The following is a 16,033-nucleotide window of genomic DNA, read 5'->3' on the forward strand; positions in this document are numbered from 1 at the left end:
AGCTTAAATAGCATCTAAATCAATGACTCATTTGATGCTGGCATCCTCCTCTGACATTCCTGCATAGGAGTTGCTCAGGTTATAGTGGAATAGTTCCACTCAAAGAAAACACTTGCCTACCTGAGACAGTTCATTCCATAAGATAGACAGTTGAGCCACTCTCTCAGTCCCTCTATCTTCCATCCATTAGCTGTTCTTCTACCCCATGAAGCAATAGAGAAAAAAACTAATGTTTTTCACAAGAAAAATATTCTAACCATGGAAAAGAAACCCACATAAATGAGTTCAAAGTAAAAAAGGGAAATGTTTTTGAAAGGGTACAAGAGGCCATCTCAAAGACATTGATAAAAAGAAAATTCCCGTCCCACTGTGAGCCTCTTCCTCAAATCTTCCATAGAGTCATAACATCTCTCTTTTCTGTTTCTCACTGAGCATCTTTGCCATTTTTCCTTCTTGCCCATCATCTTTCTTCATTTCTCCTTTCACTCATCACTTCAGTGAGCAGATCACTTTGGTTTTTCATGGCACCAGCTGCAGGAGAAACCGGCATCCTATATCCACAGATATTTTATCTTAAGGGTTTGTGAACATGTAAGTGACTCAGTCTTGGGCCAGTTCAAATTCTGAAGTGAGGGAATCTACTTGGATCAATTCAGCCTATGAATTTCCTTCCTTTAGGTCATATGTTCAGTCTCATTTCACCATTCTACCTCTTAAACACTTATAGGAAAGGGCCAGCATTGTATTCACTACAGAAAATAATTCAAGGCTCAAATAATTATTTGGAAGTATACCAGATCCGGGTAACGGCTATGAAAATACAGTTCACCGAAAGGGAAATGCAAACAGTTCCTAAACATATGAAAATGCTCAACTCATTCATAATAGACATATAAAATAAAACTACATTGTAATGCCCTTTTTCACCTGTAGAATTGTTAGAAATTAAAATATTAGATATGTTAGCTAATACTCTGTGTTAGTGAGGCTGTGAGGAAATAGACCTTCTCATACCTTGCTGGTGGCAGTGTACATTAGTACAGCTCCTATGGAGATTAATTTGGCACAATGTATTCACTTTTCATCAATAGCAACTGACTAAGTACATTAAGACACACTCCTACAATGAAAAACTTTGTAAAAAAATAATAAACAATGAAACAGTTCATGTACTGGAATGGAAAGATTTACAAGATGCTTTTCTACGTGAAAAAAAAATCCAACTACAAAACAATGTATGGTAAGCTGTCATTTATATAAAACCAGGGGTGGGCAAATAGCTTTATATATGTATTACATTAAAATTTCTGGAAGGATATACAAGAACTAAATATTAGTGAAGAGAGAAAAGTTAGGAGATAGGAGTAGATAGGAGACTTCTCACTCTTTGTACTTTTTGTATTTTGAACCATATGAATACATCACCTATTCAAAATCAGCTAAAAAGTAATTTTAGAATGGAATAAATGGGATTTCCGGTCACTACAAAGAAATTACACCTGTTTTAATCTTTATCTCCCCATATTCCTCTAAATATAATACCGAACAACAAAAGAACAAACAAAACGACACAGAAAAGCACTCCAAGCATAACTAGAAGACAGAGAACCTCAAACTTCTAATTATCTTTTTCAGTATATATTAAAAAAATTCAAATAAACTGTCTCTCATGCCCTGCCTTTAAGTCTTCATGGTGGTCAGTACAGGAGAAACTGCTGGAAAGAGAAGAGGGGAGAGCTAGCAATGGGTCAAAGGTTGATTTTAAACCACTACTGCATAGGAAGAAGTTCACCTGTAGATTGAAATGATTGGAAAGATGTGCTGGTAGATCAGAGTACTGACTGCAGAAAGGAGAGTTAAAGGTGATACAACTCCAGGCTGCCGTCTTTGAAAGACATTTCTTCTGGGGCAGCAGAAGACGAAAAAGGGAAGAGAGAGGCACATTTGGAGATTCGGTGGTGAAGTATAAAGGAAGCAAGAAGGAAATCTTAGGGTCTTGCAGTCCAAAAAATAACCCCAAACTGGAGGATACACAATCCCACCCTCAGTCTCACCCCGATTCCCCACAAAATCCATCACGCCATCTTGGCTCTGCTACACTGACAGAAGAGGGCACCAGTGAACCAAAAGTTTTGTAAGTTGCTACACATCCACAAAATGAATAAGACGAAAACAAGTAAAGCTGGATAAGGCTACTGTATGATAAAATCAGAATCAAAATATCTTATTTGATGAAAATTTGTCTCTAGAAAACATCATGAAGCAGAAGAAAAACGTAGTAAAAAACTCCAAATCAAACTTAGAATTCTAAACAAGCATTTGCAGATGTGAAAACATTAAAGACAAAAATGGACAAAAATCAGTAAAAGTCAAGAGATTGACTAAACTCAAGAAAGAAATAAAGTAAAAGAGAATATGGTTACAGATGTGAAGACCAAATTACAGAGGACTCAACGGAGAACAGATTCAAGTGAAAATTTTATAACACAGTGAAGTAGGAAAACAGAAAAGGTAACGAAAAGTACAAAGGAACAGAGAGAAAGTGGTTGAAATGGAAGACAGGCAAAGAAGGTAAAAACATATATGTTAATTGAAGTCCTTAAAGAAGAAAAAAAACTAATGGGACAGAACTAATATTTAAAACGATAATCCAAGAACAAGTTCCAGAAACACATGAAGATCTGAATTTACATATTGTAAAGGTGCAACAGGTACCTGAGAAAATGGGCCTGGAATGGACAGCTTTGAGAAATACTCTAGTAAACTCTGAAATTTCAAGATCTAGGAAAAATTTTCTTAAGCCCTCCTATCAAAAATATCAAATGATTTACAAACGGGGAAAACTAGACTGGGGTCAGACTGCTCCACAGCACCTTACAAAATCATTGAGCAATGGAGCAACAGTACAAAACAAAAACAATGAGGAAGAAATCATGAACCAAAGATTTTTATCCAGCTCTTAAAATAACAGAAAGACAGAATCTTCTGGAAGACAGTTTTATCCAAATAAAGAGATGACGGAGAAAACTTCAACAACGTAGTTGATGGTAAAAATATATATTTAATATATATATTTTTAATATATTTCATTGTAGATCTAAGACTAAAACAAATATGAGTACAAGGATGGAAGTCTCATTAGAAATATTACATTTTCTGACAATGTAGAAATTATGTGAATTAAAAGTGGGAGGATAAAAGAGAGGTAAAGGTTAATAGGAAAGAAAATTAAGAGCTTGGTAGTATATTCCACGTGCGAGAGTTGAAAGAACCATTCAAACCTGAAATCAGATAGTAACAGACAACGGAAAAACTGAGAAAAATATTTGCTGTATATAGCCAGAGAAAGGGCTAATCCTTAGCGTATAAAGAACTCTTAAAAATTGAGAGGGAAGAAACACCAAAAGCCTGATAGAAAAATGAGATACAAACAATTTATGAAAGAGAGAGAAAAATCACTCAATAAAAAGTCATTCAACCTCATTCATAAATAAAGAAATGTAAATTGAAGCTACACAAAGATACAATTTTTCATCTTTCAGATTGGCAAAATTAAGAAGTATGACAACACGTTTGTTGGGGAGGCTGTGTGTGATCCGGCACTCTTACACATTGCTAGAGGGACAACTTCAAACATGCAAATCAGTTATGACCCATGGAGAAGGGAATTCGGCTGTCTCTAACAAAAGTACTTGTTCATTTGCCTTTCAACCCACACAGCCCTTTCTAGGAATCTATCTGAAGGTATATAACCAACAATTCAAAAATATACGTGTACAAGGTTATTTACTACAGCATTGTTTGTAATTACAAAATATAAGAAACTACCTAAACGCCCCAACCTAGGGGAAAGGTTGAACACATTATGATACTTGCATCCAATGCAGCTGTAAAAAGAATGAGGAAGATCTCTAAACTGATACAGAATGATTTTATACATGATTTTTTAAAAAACAATATACAGAAGAATTTCTGACATTTACTAACTTTTGTGTAAGAAAAAAATGGAAATAGAAATATACATGTGTTTGCTTATTTGTGCAAAACAAAACACAGGAAGCATAAACCAAAGACTGACATAGTTACTGCCAGAGGTGGTTAGGAATGGAGTGGGAAATAAATGGAGATATAGGAGGGAGGTAGAATGTGTGGGTTGGGGGAGAAACAGTTCTCTAATTATACCTGTGTGTGTAGTTCCGAATTTTAGTACCAAGATGATGTTTCACGTTCTAAAATGAATAAATGAATGAATGAATGAAATCAACAATGTTGAGGGAAAACCAAAATGGAACCAACATAAACAAATGAGCCTAGCTGCATTCCAAATGAATAACATAACTACACTGAGTGGGAGGGTGGTGGACTAATTCGGGGAACTTTTGAGCACTGTATTTTGATTATATATCCTCAGGTTACATACAAAGAAAACTGTAAACAAATATTGATTCTAGCTAGCAGATTTGTTTTTCACAGGGGTATAGATTTACAGTTCTGAAATATTTGAAGTGTACCCGAGTACTGAGTAAATAAGTAAATATATTGTGGATTGTGAAAGCTGGGTTTCTAATTGTCAGAGAAGCAAGTTACAGATATATAAAGGGGGAAGACGAGAATGACATCTTTGATGTTACACTGGAATTGGAGGTGTCAGTATGAACTCATAGTTTTAAAAATATAATGATAGATATAGAAATATATATAAATGTGTATATGTTTATATATTTCCTATCTCTGTCCACTGAGACGACCTAGAAACAGTGCACTCTAATACTTAGAAGCATCTCTAGTACCCAGATTGTGGTTTCTAAATACTGTTCTTTGCTAAAAAGAACCAGGGATCCTTAAAAAAATGACCCATTTCAGAGCTAGTGCAGTGAAAGTTCAAGTTGAGATTTGAACATCTGTTTTTGTGTGGCAGTGAGTAAGGAAGTACTCAAACAGCGATGGACACATACCAAAAGGCACAGGAACTAGTTTGAAGGGCTCCCACTGGCTGAATCTTGGATAACTGAGCATTAAAATAAATAATGATAGATTAAAATCTGTGAATTTTAATTTGTATAAATACATAAATGAATATATAAATAAAGCAGGGGTAAAGGAAATTCTTCCCAGCAGTAAAATATCAAATAGTAAATGTAGAACAATGATGAATTGGAAAAAAGAATGGAATCATCACTGTAGTAATAAATGTTTCAATCAAGTGTCATCAATAAAACTAGTGGATAAAAGTATCCTGATGAGAAGTGAGATTTTTATGCAATCTCAAATTACTGCTCCATAAGACACTTGTTAATTACAAAAAGACATAGTAACTTTATGGTGGACAAACCTGACAGACACCACCATAGCTGTCAACATTGCCTGTAATGGGACAAATATCATGTGCTTCCTGATATGATGTACCTAGAAGACACAGCCTCTCTTCTGTGTTATTCCTGCCAAAAGTAGAAAAGTGAATCTAATCTTGAGGAAACATCGGACAAACCTAAATTGGGCATTTTCTACAAAATGTCACAGTTATTAAAGACTAAGAACTTGATCTAGAATAGAGGGGACATGACTACTAAATCCAGTGCGTGATCTTGGATTGGAACCTGGACAAGGAAAAAATTATTTTTCTATAAAGGGCATTAGTGAGACAATCCGTAATATTTGAATAAGGTAGGTAGATTAGATAGTATTATCATTAGATAGTTTCTTGATTTTGACCACTGCACTAAAGTAATGTCTGGAATGTTCTTGGTTTTGTGATATACACATCAACATATTTAGGGGTAAAGAGGCAATATGTCTGCCACAAGTGGGAGAGGGAGTGATAAAGCAAATGTGATAAGATTCTTACACTTGGGGAATCTGGATAAAGCATATGCAGGAGATCTTTGTACTATTTTTGTAGTTTTTCTATAAATCTGAAATTATTTCCCAAATGAAAAGTTTAAAATACAAGAAAATAAAATAGTACCATTTACTTTCAAAATCTGGATTAAAATATCTGCTTTAAGGATTTGAAATTGTGCTAAAGTATAAGTAAGCTAAATACATAGATATTTTATATTTTTGTGTTTTTTATATATATATACAAAATCTCCAGGTGTTTTAAACTCTGCTTTGTTCATGTACTTGTTCATTCTTTAAATTATTTATTAAGTGCCAGTTGTGCTAAATAGAAGGTGCTGAGCTTATAATCAAGATAGATGAGTCTCCTAGCACTCATGAAGCTTGTATTTATGAAGGGAGAGTGTGTTATGGGGGACAAAAACAATATAAAAGGAAATAAATGTCATAACTTCTATTATGTATATTGTTGGGAAGAAAATAAGGTGGTGTGATAGTGGCAGTCACAGAGGTATATATATGGAGTTGGTCAGAAAAGACCTTTCTGAAAGAGTGATATTTGAAGTGATAGCTGAATGAGAAAGAGCCAATACTTGAAGAGGCAAGAGAATACCTCATAGAGGAATGCCTTGGATTTATAATCAATATAAAGGGGGACACTGTGTTAGCAGCCATTTGATCTACAGAAATAATATGTAGCTCAATGCCCACTAGAAAATTATTTCATAAGTAACTGAAACAGAAGAGGCATGGACTATCATTGGAATGACAATTACGATATATGGGATCTGTTCTTTTTACCACTATATAGCTAGGTTTCATATTACGCAAATTGCTGAAATTCTCTGACTCTTAATTTTATCTGTAACAAAGGGCTGCAAGTAGATAATCTCTAATGCCTCTTACACATTCAATATTTATGATTTTACAATCTTATAAAATCTTGATATTTATAATTTTGCGATATAATTACATAAGTAGACAGATACACTCAAGTTGATAATAAAAAATGAATGATGTTTTATAATCTTCTATTGTTAGCTATTAGCACTTTCTGGGCTAGAGCATATTTGATTTTTAATGTAGGAAAGAGGGAGATGTCTAGGACACCAAGAAACAGAAAGGGGCCAGAGAGTTTCACAAAATCTTATACTTTATATTAAATTCAATATACAAACAATATTCAAACTCCCACAACACTCCTCCCTTTTCACTCCTAACTGATGGCTTTATATCTTAACTGAAGAAAAATATAAATAATCAGATGCAAATGTCTTTATAGTCCCAACAGCAAATGTGCCAACCTAGTCAAATCTGTGCGAATGTTCTCTGCTTTAACTTTAATGAATTGTCCCTGCTTCTATCTACTCTCTTGGTAACTTTCAAATATACAATACAGCATTGTTAACTATAGTCGCCCGGCTGTACATTACACCCCCAGAACTTATTCGTCTTATAACTGGAAGTTTGTACCTTTCGACCACCTCCACTCATTTCCTCTACCACCACCCCCTGCCTCTGGCAACCACGAATCTGTTCTGTTTTTACGAGTTCGGTTTTTTTAGATTCCTATATAAGTGAGATCATACAGTGTTTTTCTTTGTCTGACTTGTTTCACCTAGCATAATGCCCTCAAAGTCCATCTACGTTGTCACAAATGGCAAAATTTCTTCTTTCTATGGCTGAATAATATTTTATTGCATAAATATATATATATATAATATATATATCACATTTTTAAATCCATTCATCGCCTGATGGACACAGTTTTTTTCCATGTTTTAGCTATTTTAATAATACTGCAATGAACGTGAGGGTGCAGCTATCTTTTCAAGATAGTAATTTCATTTCCTTCAGATATATACCCAGCAGTGAAATTGCTGGATCATAGATGGTGAACACCTTAAGGGTAGAAACCATATATTAGTTTTCTTGGTGTTGCCACTGCATAGCACAATGCTTGGTAACTAACTAGTAGACAATCAACAGATATTTAGTTGTCTAGGCTGAATTAAATCCACAAGCATTAGGATATGGACGAATGCTCTGCTATGCTTCTGTTGAGAGCTGACTCACCCCACACACCTGCTCATGCACTAAAATAACACGATACATGTAGGGAAAGGAAGCATTCTGGTATTATTAAACTCTCATCATATATACGTAGCTTTTTTCTTGAGATATGAACCTATGTACCTTAGAGCTGACTCAGCATTTTGCTTGGTGAGAGAATCTGGGAGCCAGCAGGAATCTCCCCTCAACAGCTGGGTTCCCCAGCCTGTAGCAGGTAATGGACTGTCTGACAGAATGCAAATGAGCTGTTGGGCGTGGCTATCTTTTCAGAGCCAGGGGAGTCTGAGAGGCTAGAATGTGGTCCATTGATGCTAATTTGAAACTCATGTTAATGTGCTGATTCACGTCAAAGATAAGTTTGCTTTTATAAATAGTCCTTCTCTCCCCAGTAAATAGGCTAGGAGAGATGACGCTCTGACAGAAATGTGACTTCAGGACTGGAGCACTCCTAAATGAAGGGGCCTATTTAGTTAATTATGGGGCCAACTTGTGAATGTGCTGCTAGAAGCCAGGAATGAATACTAGCCCTTGTGCTGAAGGACCAGTAGATGATGGTGTCAGCCAACTTCAGCCCTGTCTCTGAAGAGCCCACATTTCCCTGGATAATCAGCCCAACTGTTAGGTCTATTTAATAATTAGAGAAGCCACATACTGGTCAGAGCTAAGAAGGAGAAGTAGAGAGCAAGAGATGGGGTGATTTTTTTCATCCCTTTCATCAGGGAGTGTTCATGAGTGTGTGTATGTTCTGGGTTGGGAGTCAGGCTCATATTCTGCGGCATGGGAGGGTTCTACTCCAGGGTATCCAAAATTAGCTTACAGTTCAGCATGTGGCTTTCCAGCTCTGCGTTCTGTGAAAAAAATTTTAAAGAAATAATACAACCCAAAATTTCTACAGGACTTGGCATTTCCTATAGAAAATTCTATATTTGGAGCACATGAAATTAACACAAGGAATGACACTCTGGTGGAATACCTAGTCATTTCTTTTTGTCTTATTCATTCCTTACCTTTTAATCAATACTTACTGGGTGCTGGTAAGAATCTCCATTGTTCCTACATCCAGTTCTACATCCCAAGTTCTGTTGATTGTGCTTCCTAAGGTCAGAAATGTGGACCATGGGTTCAGAATACCTGTTTGAATTCTGGTTGTACATTTATGTGATCTCAGATTCTTTATGTGTAAAACCATACCTATTTCATTGGGATGATATGAAAAAAGAAATGTGTTAGGCATTTAGATCATTGCCTAGCATACAGTAAGCATTAAAAAAATAGCCAATTATCTCCTGAATCTGTCCTACCTTATCTCTCGTTGCTCCCTTAATCTAGGATTTTATTGTGTTTTTCCTGGATTACAGTTCTTTCTATGAATCTCTTAGCCTCTAGTATTTCTCTTCCTTACATATCGACCAGAGTAATTTTTCTGGAATGCAAATATGAACATGTCACTTCCCTAGTTATGTTCAGTCTCCACATAATGGTATACTAGGCATCCTCCTTTCCAACCATAGTCTCCTTCCCACTCCTCCCATTTTGTTCTTCCACAATACTGAAAGGTTCTCAGTAACCCCATCACAGCAGACTCTTTTATGCTTCTACGACTGTCTAATATATTCTTTCCCTTCTTATTCACCTCGTGGGCATCTTTCAGACAACCACCCAAGATATCCCTTCTGTTGATAGCCTTCTGTAACCTCCCTTCATCTGCAACATCTAATTGCTTCCTCTTCTGTATGTCTTCTATTTATCAGTTGTAATTCTGTTATTTCACATATCCTACTGCACTGTGACTTCACATCAGAATGGGATAGTTGTTTTAGATAAGTACTCAAGAAGGCGACAGTATAGTCTGCCCAGGTAAAGGGAGGTACTATTTGCTTAGGAAAGTGGGCATCTGAAATTAGAGATCCAAACAGTTAGGCAACAATAGTTATTGAACACTCACTTATACTAAAATAGGTATGGCTCTGAGGTGTGTACTCTCTGAGAGAAGAAATGTAGAAATATTTACTTACACTTCATAATATTTGAAAAAAATGATCTAAAGTAGCTATTGTAAACTATAGAATTGAATAAGATAAAGCTAGTGCAAAAGTTGGAGCAGGATCTGTTGCTTGATTTAGAATATTCATGTAACAGAGATTTCTGGTTGCTCTCCAATTCCTAAGTATGCATAGTTGAAGTCACAGAAGAAGATGAGTAGGAAGGATCACAGAAAAAATATTTGAAAAATATTGGAGGAAATTTTTCCAAATTTGATGAAAACTTTAAAGCCACAGAAACTAGCTCAACAAAAGAAAAAGAAAAAAAAATGTAGACCATCATACTCAAATTGCTTAAAGCCAGTGATAAAGAGAAAAACTTAAAAACAGCCAGAGGAAAAAGACACATTTTATACTAAGGAACAAAGATGAGAATGACAACAGATTTTACTTGGGAAACAGCAATGCAAGCCACAAGACAGTGAAGCAACATCAAAGGTATTATAAGAAAAGAAAACTTTAGACCAATATCTCTCATTAACATAGATGCAAAAATTTTTAAATTTTAGTAAATGGAATACAACAATATATTGAAAAGTGAATACAACATAATCGAGAGAGGTTTGTCCCAGAAATGCAAGACTGGATTAGCATTTGAAAATCAATCAGTATAATTTACCAATTAGCATTTTAAAAATAAAAATCATATGATCATCTGAATAGATGCAGCAAATGCATTTCACAAATTCCAACATCGATTCCTAAGAAAACTCTCAGCAGGCTCAAAATAGAAAAGAAATTTATGAACCTAGTAAAAGAGATATATGAAAATCCTAGAACTAACATCATATTTAAGGTGAAAGATTGCATGCTTTCCTTATGTGATCAGGAACAAGGCAAAGATATTCACCCTCGCCACTTCTATTGGACACTGGAAATCCTAGCAAGTGCAATAAAGCAAGAAAAATACTAAAGACACATATAAAGGGAAAGGAAAAATTTTAAAATAACTTTATTTGTAGACACATGATCACCTATGTAGAAAATCTTAAGTAATCTACCCAAAACCTATTACAACTAGTAAGTGAGTTTAGAAATGTAGCATATTTTATATGCTAACAGTGGACACTTGGGAAATGAAATTAATAAAGTACTATTTACAATAGCCTCTAAAATATGTAATACTTCATGATTATTTTGACAAGAAAGGTGCAAGATCTACCAAAAACTACAAAAGAATGGAAAGAGAAATTAAAGACTTAAATAAATGGAAAGATATACCCTATTCCTGTATCCAAAGACCCAATGTCATTTAGATGTCAATTCTTTTCAAATTTATACATAGATGCTGTGCGGTTCCAAACAAAATATCAGCAGAAATTAGAAATTGACAAGCTGATGCTAAAATTTATATGGAAAAACTGAGGACCTAGACTAGCCCAAATAATATTTTAAAAGACCAAGTTGAAGGATTTACACTCCCTGATTTTAATATCTATTATAAAACTACAGTAATAAAAAAAAAAAGTATACCCCAAGAACCAAGATCTTGGTTTCTAAATGTCATTCAACTAAAGGAGCCAGTGCTCCTTGGAGAAATGGATGATTCTAGGCTGGGCAGGGAAAATACAAGATTGCCCCGGAACATCTTATAGTACCAGAAAGTCAGGAAGTGCTCAATAAACAAAACGATGGTGGAATATTAAAGGGACATTAAGAACCACCTGAAAGAGCTTCCTAAGTCCAAAGCTGCAATAATTTGGCAAAAAATAAATAAATAACAGTACTGGATCATAATTCAAAGTATAAAATAATACTCATGAGTCCATACTGATATGAATGGTTAAATAAATTAATAAGTCAATAAATAGGAGAGAAGAGGCAAATCTTTCTTACAGAATTCCAAATAATATATGTACAAACACCTTCTTCCATCAGGTGGATGTTATTTCTCACCGTTCTTTCTCTTGAGAGTGGGCTAGACTTAGTGACTTGTTTCCAAAGAATAAAGTAGAGAAAGGAAAATATAGTAGCTTTTACAGGGGAGAAACCTGGCATATACCACACAAGTGATGAAAATGAACATCACCAGTGATATCACATGTATGTGAAGTGATGTGAAGTGTTGAGAAGGGCACTTCACTTCTGTGGTATTCTTTCCAAAAACCTATTAATTTCAGTCTAAGCATGAGAAAAAGAACACACAGTCCAAAGTGGGGGATGTAGTATGGCATTTTACAGAGTGCCTGGCCAGCACTCCTCAAAACTATCAAGGTTATGAGAAACAAGGAAAGACTAAGAAACCATAAAGTCCAGAGGAGAAATGACAACTGAAGTCAATAAGGTACCTTCAGTTGGCTCTTGAAACAGAAAGAGGATATTAATGGTAAAACATGTGAAATCCAAATAGAGTTTGGAGTTCAGTTACTTGTAATGTACAGAATCAGTTTCCTAGTTTTGACAAATGTACCATGGTAATGTAAGGTGCTAACAATGGGAGAAATTAAGTGATGGGTATATGAGAATTCTCTGTACTATCTTTCAGTTTTTCTGTAAATCTAAAATTATCCAAAATAAAAAATTAATTAGTAAAATGTAATTTGTTACTATTAAGGTACAGAAGTTTTGACATTATTCACATTTTATAAAAAGTGTGATATGAGGACAAAAATAGACATATAGAGGCTAGCCCCATGGTGTAGTGGTTAAGTTCAGAACACTCTGCTTTGGCAGCCTGGGTTTGCAGGTTTGGATCCCAGGCATGGACCTACACCACTCATCAGCCATGCTGTGGTGGGGACCCACAGATAAAGTGGGGGAAGATTCACACAGATGTTACCTCAGGGCTAATCTTCCTCAAGCAAAAAAGGAGAGTAATTGGCAACAGATGTTAGCTCAGGGCTAATCTTCCTCAGGAAAAAAAAGACATATGGAGAAATAGAACAGAACTGAGATTCAAGAAATAGGCCAACGTATACATGGTCAATTGATTTTCAACAAAATTGCCAAGGTATTCAACGGAAAATGGGTGATCTTTTCAACAAATCGTGCTATGTTAATTGATTGGGTATAGACAAACAAACAAAAAGAGCCCTGGCCCACATCTCACATCATATACAAAAATTAACTCAAAATGGATCAGAGACCTAAGTGTAAGTTAAAACTATCAAACTTCTAAAAGAAAATATAGGGGAAGAGTTTAGTTATCTTGGATTAGGCAAAGATTTATTAAATAGAACACAAAAAACACCAGCTAGGAAAGAAAAAATTGATAAATTGGACTTCATCAAATATAAAAACTTTGGTTCTTCAAAGCACTTTTACAAAAATTAAAAGCCAACCCACAAACTGGCAAAAATACTTGCAAAATATCTATTCAATAAGGGATTGTATCTAGAATATATAAAGAACGCTTACACCTTAATTAGAAGACCAAAAAGAAAGAAAACTACAAACAGTAAAAATTGGGCAAGATATTTGAAAAGACACTTTAGCAAGGAAGATATATGTATAGTGAATGAGCACAAGAAAAGATGCTGAATGTCATTAGTCATTAGGGAAACATAAAACAAAACCCCAATAATAGCCCCATTGAATAGCTAAATTTTAAAAGACTGACCATACCAAGTGTTGGTGATGATATGAAGTAACTGGAACTCTCATGCTAATGCTGGTGATTTTAAATAGTACGGGTGCTATGGAAAACATTTCAAAAGTTTTTTTTTAATTGAGATGAAATTCACAAAACATGATATTAATGCTTTTAAAGAGTACGACTCAGTGCGATTTAGTACACCTACCATGTTGTGAAACTGCCACCTCTATCTAGTTCCAAAACGTTTGCATCATCCAAAAGAAGCCCTCATACCCATTAAACAGTCATTCCTTATTTCTCCTTCTCTCTAGCCCCTGGAAACCACTCATCTGCTTTCTGTCTCGCTGGATTTACCTATTCTGGATACTTCATATAAATGGAATCATACAATATGTGACTCTTTGGTCTAGCTTCTTCCCTTAACATAACGTTTTTGGGGTTCATTCACATTGCAGCTTGTATTAGTACTTCGTTTCTTTTTATGACAGAGTACCATTCCATTCTGTGTACATATTCACAATTTGTTTATCCATTCATCCATTGATGTACTTTTGGGTTGATTCCAGCTTTTGGCTATGGCAAGTGCTACTATGAACATTTGTATATAAGTATTTGTTTGAGACCTGTTTTCAATTCTTTTAGGCATAGACGTAGAAGTAGAATTGCTGAGTCACATGGTAATTTTATGTCTAACTTTTTGATGAACCACCAAACTATTTCCACAGTGGCTGTAGCATTTTATATTCCCACCAACAATGTATTAGAGTTCCAACTTCTCCATTCCTCATCAAAACTTATTTTCCATTTTTTAATTATGGCTTTCCTATTGGGTGTGAAGTGGCATCTCATTGTGGTTTTGACTTCTTCCCCCAGTATTTAAAAAAAAACTTACACATAGCCCTACCATACCATCTAGCTATTGCAATATTAGGCATTTACCCAAAAGAAATTAAAGCATTTGTCCACACATAGACTTTTACATGAGTGTTTGTAGCAGTTTTATTTGCAATAGCCAAAACCTAGAAACAACCCAAATATCCATCAATAGGTGAATGGATAAACAAATTGTGGTATAGCCATATAATGGAATACCAGTGAGCAACATGGATGAATTTCAAAAATGTTGCTGATTGAAAGAACCCATGAAGAAAACAGTGTATGATTTCATTTATATAAAATTCCAAAAATGACTAAATCAATCTGTGGCGACAAGAAAGCACATCAGTTGGTCCCTGTGGATGTAGGTTAAAGAGTGAAGAGAGGAATGGATTATAAAGGGACGTGAGTCAGCCTTAGGGAGTGATGAGTATGTCTACTAACTTGATTATGATGATGGTTTACAGATTAATACAAATATTAAAACTCATAAAATTGCCCACTTTAAATACGTGCAATTTATTCCACACAAATTATCCTCAAAAATGCTATTTTAAAAGGCTTTTAAAAGGCAGGGCCATAGGCATCATGATCAGGTATCTGGGTATATACACTAAAAGTTTGGAAAAGTCATTTTTAAAAACCCAAATTATTAACAGTAAGTATCCCTTTCAGTTGATTCTGGTGTTGGTCTGGTTTTGGTTTTTGTTTTGTTTTCACTTTCTGTGCTTCCTTCCAAGTTGAGGTCATAGTTTCCTCTTTCTTGGCATGTTATAATGACTTCTTAATTACTCATACATTGTCATAAAATTTTGCAGATAAATGAAATCTGAGTTCTTCTCTTAACCTAAAAATCAGAGATATCTTGTTTCTTCTGTTACAATGGAATCAGAGCTAGTTTTCCAATACTCACTCCAAAACTCAGTGACTTACCTCACAATCATTTAATATTTCTCCTGTGACAGCAGGACCCCTGGGGGTTGGCTCTAGCCTTGGTTCAGCTTGGACAATTCTGCTCCACATGTCTTTAATCTACCATGGACCAGTGAACAGGCAAGGCTTATTCTCACAGCAGTGGCTGAGGTGTGAGTAGACATTCAGGAACATCCAAGGCCTCTCAGGGCCTGGTTTACAAATAGTGAACTGCCACATCCACCTCATTTTGTTGGTCAAAGGAAGTTATATGGTCAAATCCAAAGCCAAGGGGTGGGGAAGTAAACACCACCCCACTAGGGAGAGGAGCTCATGACAAATGGTGTGTGTACAAGAAGGGTGAAGAATTGGGGTTAATTATGGAATCTACAAACACCAGATTAAATCATGCATTCTCTCCTGTCTCCTCATTCTTATTAGTTCGCTGTTGACTAATGAAGATCGTCTACCCTTTCTACCAGAGCATTCCAAGTCTTCAATGGACTGGTCCTGATATAGCTTTTGAGGCTTAGCCATTGTCTATATCCCTTTGAAGATTTTACACTCTATTCCATGTGATGATGCCTGTCTGATGGTGTGCTCTCCTGCTTCTTTTTGCTCCTTCAGCCTCTTCTGTTGAACTCCTCCCAGATTCATCACAAATGTATTTTTACGTAGGCAGTAAAGTTTCAAAAGAGAGGAAGATGCTGTGATAAGAAAGGGTAGTTCAAATTCTAATCTATCACTTGTTAGCTTT

Source organism: Equus asinus, chromosome 10 (assembly GCF_041296235.1).
Source record: "Equus asinus isolate D_3611 breed Donkey chromosome 10, EquAss-T2T_v2, whole genome shotgun sequence".
Taxonomy (NCBI): Eukaryota; Metazoa; Chordata; class Mammalia; order Perissodactyla; family Equidae; genus Equus; species Equus asinus.